Genomic DNA, 7474 nt, shown 5'->3' on the forward strand with positions numbered 1-7474 from the left:
GGGTGGTGAGGGGTAACACGCATACCAGGATTGGGGGGTGAGGGGACCATGCATACCGGGATTGGGGATGAGGGGTGCCACGCATACCGGGATTGGGGATGAGGGGTGCCACACATACAAGGATTGAGGATGAGGGGTGCCACGCATGCCGGGATTGGGGATGAGGGATGCCACGCATGCCAGGATTGGGGATGAGGGGTGCCACGCATGCCGGGATTGGGGATGAGGGGTGCCACGCATGCCGGGATTGGGGATGAGGGGTGCCACGCATTCCGGGATTGGGGATGAGGGGTGCCACGCATACCGGGATGAGGGATGGGGTACCATGCATACCAGGATGAGGGATACCATACACACCAGGATAGTGATGAGGGGTACCATACATACCAGGATAGGGATGAGGGGTACCATACATACCAGGATAGGGATGAGGGGTGCCACACATACCAGGATAGGGATGAGGGGTGCCACGTATACCAGGATTGGGGGTGAGGGGTGCCACGCATACCAGGATTGGGGGTGAGGGGTACCACGCATACCAGGATTGTATGGTGGGGACAGGATGGGGGCAGCACAAATACAAGGAGGGGGGCAGCACATACCAGCATGGGAGACCATATACCAATAAAAATGCTCGCCACCCGGGCGTAGAACGGGTTCAATAGCTAGTAGTATATATATACTGAATGCATATACCGTATTTTTCGGACTATAAGACGCACCGGACCACAAGACGTACCTAGGTTTTAGAGGAGGAAAATAGAAAAAAAATGTAAGCAAAAAATGTGGTCATTATGCCCTGTTAAGGGGGAGGGGGTCTGCTGCTTACACTGTTATAGGGGTAATGTCCCCCAATTCTGTTAATATCCCCCATCCTGGTATATTTATATACACACTGCTCAAAAAAATAAAGGGAACACTGAAATAACACATCCTAGATCTGAATGAATGAAATATTCTCATTGAAAACTGTGTTCTGTACAAAGCTGAATGTGCTGAAAACAAAATCACACAAAAATCATCAATGGAAATCACATTTATTAACCAATGGAGGCCTGGATTTGGAGTCACCCCCAAAATTAAAGTGGAAAAACACACTACAGGCTCATTCAACTTTGATGTAATGTCCTGAGGTTGCGGATGGTCTCCTGTGGGATCTCCTCCCAGACCTGGACTAAAGCATCCGCCAACTCCTGGACAGTCTGTGGTGCAACGTGACGTTGGTGGATGGAGCGAGACATGATATCCCAGATGTGCTCAATCGGATTCAGGTCTGGGGAACGGGCGGGCCAGTTCATAACCTCAATGTCTTCATCTTGCAGGAACTGCTGACACACTCCAGCCACATGAGGTCTGGCATTGTCCTGCATTAGGAGGAACCCAGGGCCAACCGCACCAGCACATGGTCTCACAAGGGGTCTGAGGATCTCATCTCGGTACCTAATGGCAGTCAGGCTACCTCTGGCGAGCACGTGGAGGGCTGTGCGGCCCTCCAAAGAAATGCCACCCCACACCATTACTGGCCCACTGCCAAACCGGTCATGCTGAAGGATGTTGCAGGCAGCAGATCGCTCTCCACGGCGTCTCCAGACTCTGTCACGTCTGTCACATGTGCTCAGTGTGAACCGGCTTTCATCTGTGAAGAGCACAGGGTGCCAGTGGCGACTTTGCCAATCCTGGTGTTCTGTGGCAAATGCAAAGCGTCCTGCACGGTGTTGGGCTGTGAGCACAACCCCCATCTGTGGACGTCGGGCCCTCATACCACCGTTATGGAGTGGGTTTCTAACCGTTTGTGCAGACACATCCACATTTGTGGTCAGCTGGAGGTCATTTTTTAGGGCTCTGGCAGTGCTCCTCCTGTTCCTCCTTGCACAAAGGCGGAGGTAGTGGTCCTGCTGCTGGGTTGTTGCCCTCCTACGGCTCCCTCCACGTCTCCTGGTGTACTGGCCTGTCTCCTGGTAGCGCCTCCAGCCTCTGGACACTACGCTGACAGACACAGCAAACCTTCTTTCCACAGCACGCATTGATGTGCCATCCTGGAAGAGCTGCACTACTTGAGCAACTTCTGTGGGTTGTAGAGTCCATCTCAAGCTACCACTAGTGTGAGAGCACAACTAACATTCAAAAGTGACCAAAACATCAGCCAGAAAGCATTGGTACTGAGATGTGGTCTGTGGTCCCAACCTGCAGAACCACTCCTTTATTGAGAGTGTTTTGATAATTGCCAATAATTTCCATCTATTGTCTATTCCATTTGCACATCAGCATGTGAAATTGATTGTCAATCAGTGTTGCTTCCTAAGTGGACAGTTTGATTTCACAGAAGTTTGATTTACTTGGAGTTATATTCTGTTGTTTAAGTGTTCCCTTTATTTTTTTGAGTAGTGTATATATATATATATATATATATATATATATATATATATATATATATATATATATATATATATATATACATACATACACTGTGGCTCTGGGTGTTGGGGGGAATGGCAGTGGCGGAGGAGAGGGGCACAGAAGGCAGCAGCCACCTGCTGCAGCCTTTACCTGAACGGGATTCGGGCATATGATCTGACGTGGCCATAGACTATAATGGTCCAGACAGAGTGAATGTGCCCTCTGTCGTGCATCAGGTGTGTACGCCTACTGGAGGCGCAGTCTACTAAGCCTATGGCCTCGTCACACTACCGAATCCAGTTTTGTGGGGGAGTTCGGACCAAAGCTCCGACTGGTCCATGTGAAACTCCGTAAGGAAGAATGATGAGATACATACCTGCATAGACAGAGTATGAGAGTGATGAATGGATGGATAGATGGGGGCATTTTTGTCAGGTTTACACAGTGGCTGTTGGGCAGGAAAGAAATCACTTTGTGCAAACGTTGTCCTTATAGCCATGATTCCTTTTTCAGACCCCACCGCTCCACAATTTTACCACGGCCACTGATTTTACCTCGGCTCCCAGGAGGCTTCAGCCGCGCTCAACAGATTCGTCAACTTTCACAGAAGTCCAGTAGGTTCTGCCCTATTTCTGGAAACCTCCATATGGCAAATATGGATGAGACAGACGGATGATTAGATGGATGACTGAGAAGAGGGCGCCCTGATAATGAGCATATATTACAAAGCCAGTACAAAAACAACAGGGGTCCCGGACCCTGGCCGTGTAGACTGATAACTGGTGTACTGCACTTACAGGGGGACATTAAGTCATAGGGGCCACACCAGGCAGGGACCCGATATTACAGGGTGGCAGGAGGGCGACTATTGCAAACAACATAATTAGAGCTATGGGCCCTTATGTGCAGAGTATTCAGGGGCCCCATTATGCAATGCAGGCGGGATACAGAGTCCCAGCAGAGCTTATATATCAGGTGTAAGGGCCACATAGTAATGGTATCAGGGGCCCCAGCAGCCGCCTGTACTCAGCTCCTATATATCAGGTGTAAGGGCCACATAGTAATGGTATCAGGGGCCCCAGCAGCCGCCTGTACTCAGCTCCTATATATCAGGTGTAAAGGCCACATAGTAATGATATCAGGGGCCCCAGCATCTGCCTGTACTCAGCCCTTATATATCAGGTGTAAGGGCCACATAGTAATGGTATCAGGGGCCCCAGCAGCTGCCTGTACTCAGCTCCTATATATCAGGTGTAAGGGCCACATAGTAATGGTATCAGGGGCCCCAGCAGCCGCCTGTACTCAGCTCCTATATATCAGGTGTAAGGGCCACATAGTAATGGTATCAAGGGCCCCAGCAGCCGCCTGTATTCAGCTCCTATATATCAGGTGTAAGGGCCACATAGTAATGGTATCAGGGGCCCCAGCAGCCGCCTGTACTCAGCGCGTATATATCTGGTGTAAGGGCCACATAGTAATGGTATCAGGGGCCCCAGCAGCCGCCTGTACTCAGCTCCTATATATCAGGTGTAAGGGCCACATAGTAATGGTATCAGGGGACCCAGCAGCCGCCTGTACTCAGCTCCTATATATCTGGTGTAAGGGCCACATAGTAAAGGTATCAGGGGCCCCAGCAGCTGCCTGTACTCAGCTCCTATATATCAGGTGTAAGGGCCACATAGTAATGGTATCAGGGGCCCCAGCAGCCGCCTGTATTCAGCTCCTATATATCAGATGTAAGGGCCACATAGTAATGGTATCAGGGGCCCCAGCAGCCGCCTGTACTCAGCTCCTATATATCAGGTGTAAGGGCCACATAGTAATGGTATCAGGGGCCCCAGCAGCCGCCTGTACTCAGCTCCTATATATCAGGTGTAAGGGCCACATAGTAATGGTATCAGGGGCCCCAGCAGCCACCTGTACTCAGCTCCTATATATCAGGTGTAAGGGCCACATAGTAATGGTATCAGGGGCCCCAGCAGCTGCCTGTACTCAGCCCTTATATATCAGATGCAAGGGCCACATAGTAATGGTATCAGAGGCCCCAGCAGCTGCCTCTACTCAGCGCCTATATATCTGGTGTAAGGGCCACATAGTAATGGTATCAGGGGCCCCAGCAGCTGCCTGTACTCAGCCCTTATATATCAGATGCAAGGGCCACATAGTAATGGTATCAGGGGCCCCAGCAGCCGCTTGTACTCAGCTCCTATATATCAGGTTTAAGGGCCACATAGTAATGGTATCAGGGGCCCCAGCAGCCGCCTGTACTCAGCGCCTATATATCTGGTGTAAGGGCCACATAGTAATGGTATCAGGGGCCCCGGCAGCCGCCTGTACTCAGCTCCTATATATCAGGTGTAAGGGCCACATAGTAATGGTATCAGGGGCCCCGGCAGCAGCCTGTACTCAGCCCTTATATATCAGGTGTAAGGGCCACATAGTAATGGTATCAGGGGCCCCAGCAGCCGCTTGTACTCAGCTCCTATATATCAGGTTTAAGGGCCACATAGTAATGGTATCAGGGGCCCCAGCAGCAGCCTGTACTCAGCTCCTATATATCAGGTGTAAGGGCCACATAGTAATGGTATCAGGGGCCCCAGCAGCCGCCTGTACTCAGCCCTTATATATCAGGTGTAAGGGCCACATAGTAATGGTATCAGGGGCCCCAGCAGCCACCTGTACTCAGCCCTTATATATCAGGTGTAAGGGCCACATAGTAATGGTATTAGGGTCCCCAGCAGCCGCCTGTACTCAGCTCCTATATATCAGGTGTAAGGGCCACATAGTAATGGTATCAGGGGCCCCAGCAGCCGCCTGTACTCAGCCCCTATATATCAGGGGTAAGGGCCACATAGTAATGGTATCAGGGGCCCCAGCAGCCGCCTGTACTCAGCCCCTATATATCAGGTGTAAGGGCCACATAGTAATGGTATCAGGGGCCCCGGCAGCCACCTGTCCTCAGCTCCTATATATCAGGTGTAAGGGCCACATAGTAATGGTATCAGGGGCCCAGCAGCCGCCTGTACTCAGCTCCTATATATCAGATGTAAGGGCCACATAGTAATGGTATCAGGGGCCCCAGCAGCTGCCTGTACTCAGCTCCTATATATCAGGTGTAAGGGCCACATAGTAATGGTATCAGGGGCCCCAGCAGCCGCCTGTACTCAGCTCCTATATATCAGGTGTAAGGGCCACATAGTAATGGTATCAGGGGCCCCAGCAGCTGCCTGTACTCAGCTCTTATATATCAGGTGTAAGGGCCACATAGTAATGGTATCAGGGGCCCCAGCAGCCGCCTGTACTCAGCCCCTATATATCAGGTGTAAGGGCCACATAGTAATGGTATCAGGGGCCCCAGCGGCCGCCTGTACTCAGCCCTTATATATCAGGTGTAAGGGCCACATAGTAATGGTATCAGGGGCCCCAGCGGCCGCCTGTACTCAGCTCCTATATATCAGGTGTAAGGGCCACATAGTAATGGTATCAGGGGCCCCAGCAGCCGCCTGTACTCAGCCCTTATATATCAGGTGTAAGGGCCACATAGTAATGGTATCAGGGGCCCCAGCAGCCGCCTGTACTCAGCCCCTATATATCAGGTGTAAGGGCCACATAGTAATGGTATCAGGGGCCCCAGCAGCCGCCTTTACTCAGCTCCTATATATCAGGTGTAAGGGCCACATAGTAATGGTATCAGGGGCCCCAGCAGCAGCCTGTACTCAGCTCCTATATATCAGGTGTAAGGGTCACATAGTAATGGTATCAGGGGCCCCAGCAGCCGCCTGTACTCAGCCCCTATATATCAGGTGTAAGGGCCACATAGTAATGGTATCAGGGGCCCCAGCAGCCGCCTTTACTCAGCTCCTATATATCAGGTGTAAGGGCCACATAGTAATGGTATCAGGGGCCCCAGCAGCAGCCTGTACTCAGCTCCTATATATCAGGTGTAAGGGCCACATAGTAATGGTATCAGGGGCCCCAGCAGCCACCTGTATTCAGCTCCTATATATCAGGTGTAAGGGCCACATAGTAATGGTATCAGGGGCCCCAGCAGCCACCTGTACTCAGCTCCTATATTTCAGGTGTAAGGGCCACATAGTAATGGTATCAGGGGCCCCAGCAGCAGCCTGTACTCAGCTCCTATATATCAGGTGTAAGGGCCACATAGTAATGGTATCAGGGGCCCCAGCAGCCGCCTGTATTCAGCTCCTATATATCAGGTGTAAGGGCCACATAGTAATGGTATCAGGGGCCCCAGCAGCAGCCTGTACTCAGCTCCTATATATCAGGTGTAAGGGCCACATAGTAATGGTATCAGGGGCCCCAGCAGCAGCCTGTACTCAGCTCCTATATATCTGGTGTAAGGGCCACATAGTAATGGTATCAGGGGCCCCAGCAGCCTGTACTCAGCTCCTATATATCAGGTGTAAGGGCCACATAGTAATGGTATCAGGGGCCCCAGCAGCCACCTGTACTCATCTCCTATATATCAGGTGTAAGGGCCACATAGTAATGGTATCAGGGGCCCCAGCAGCAGCCTGTACTCAGCTCCTATATATCAGGTGTAAGGGCCACATAGTAATGGTATCAGGGGCCCCAGCAGCCGCCTGTATTCAGCTCCTATATATCAGGTGTAAGGGCCACATAGTAATGGTATCAGGGGCCCCAGCAGCAGCCTGTACTCAGCTCCTATATATCAGGTGTAAGGGCCACATAGTAATGGTATCAGGGGCCCCAGCAGCCGCCTGTACTCAGCTCCTATATATCAGGTGTAAGGGCCACATAGTAATGGTATCAGGGGCCCCAGCAGCCGCCTGTACTCAGCTCCTATATATCAGGTGTAAGGGCCACATAGTAATGGTATCAGGGGCCCCAGCAGCCGCCTGTACTCAGCTCCTATATATCAGGTGTAAGGGCCACATAGTAATGGTATCAGGGGCCCCAGCAGCCGCCTGTACTCAGCTCCTATATATCAGGTGTAAGGGCCACATAGTAATGGTATCAGGGGCCCCAGCAGCCGCCTGTACTCAGCTCCTATATATCAGGTGTAAGGGCCACATAGTAATGGTATCAGGGGCCC

This window comes from Phyllobates terribilis, unplaced genomic scaffold (assembly GCF_046119375.1).
Source record: "Phyllobates terribilis strain yellow unplaced genomic scaffold, ASM4611937v1 Scaffold_19__1_contigs__length_20705806, whole genome shotgun sequence".
In the NCBI taxonomy this organism is placed as follows: domain Eukaryota; kingdom Metazoa; phylum Chordata; class Amphibia; order Anura; family Dendrobatidae; genus Phyllobates; species Phyllobates terribilis.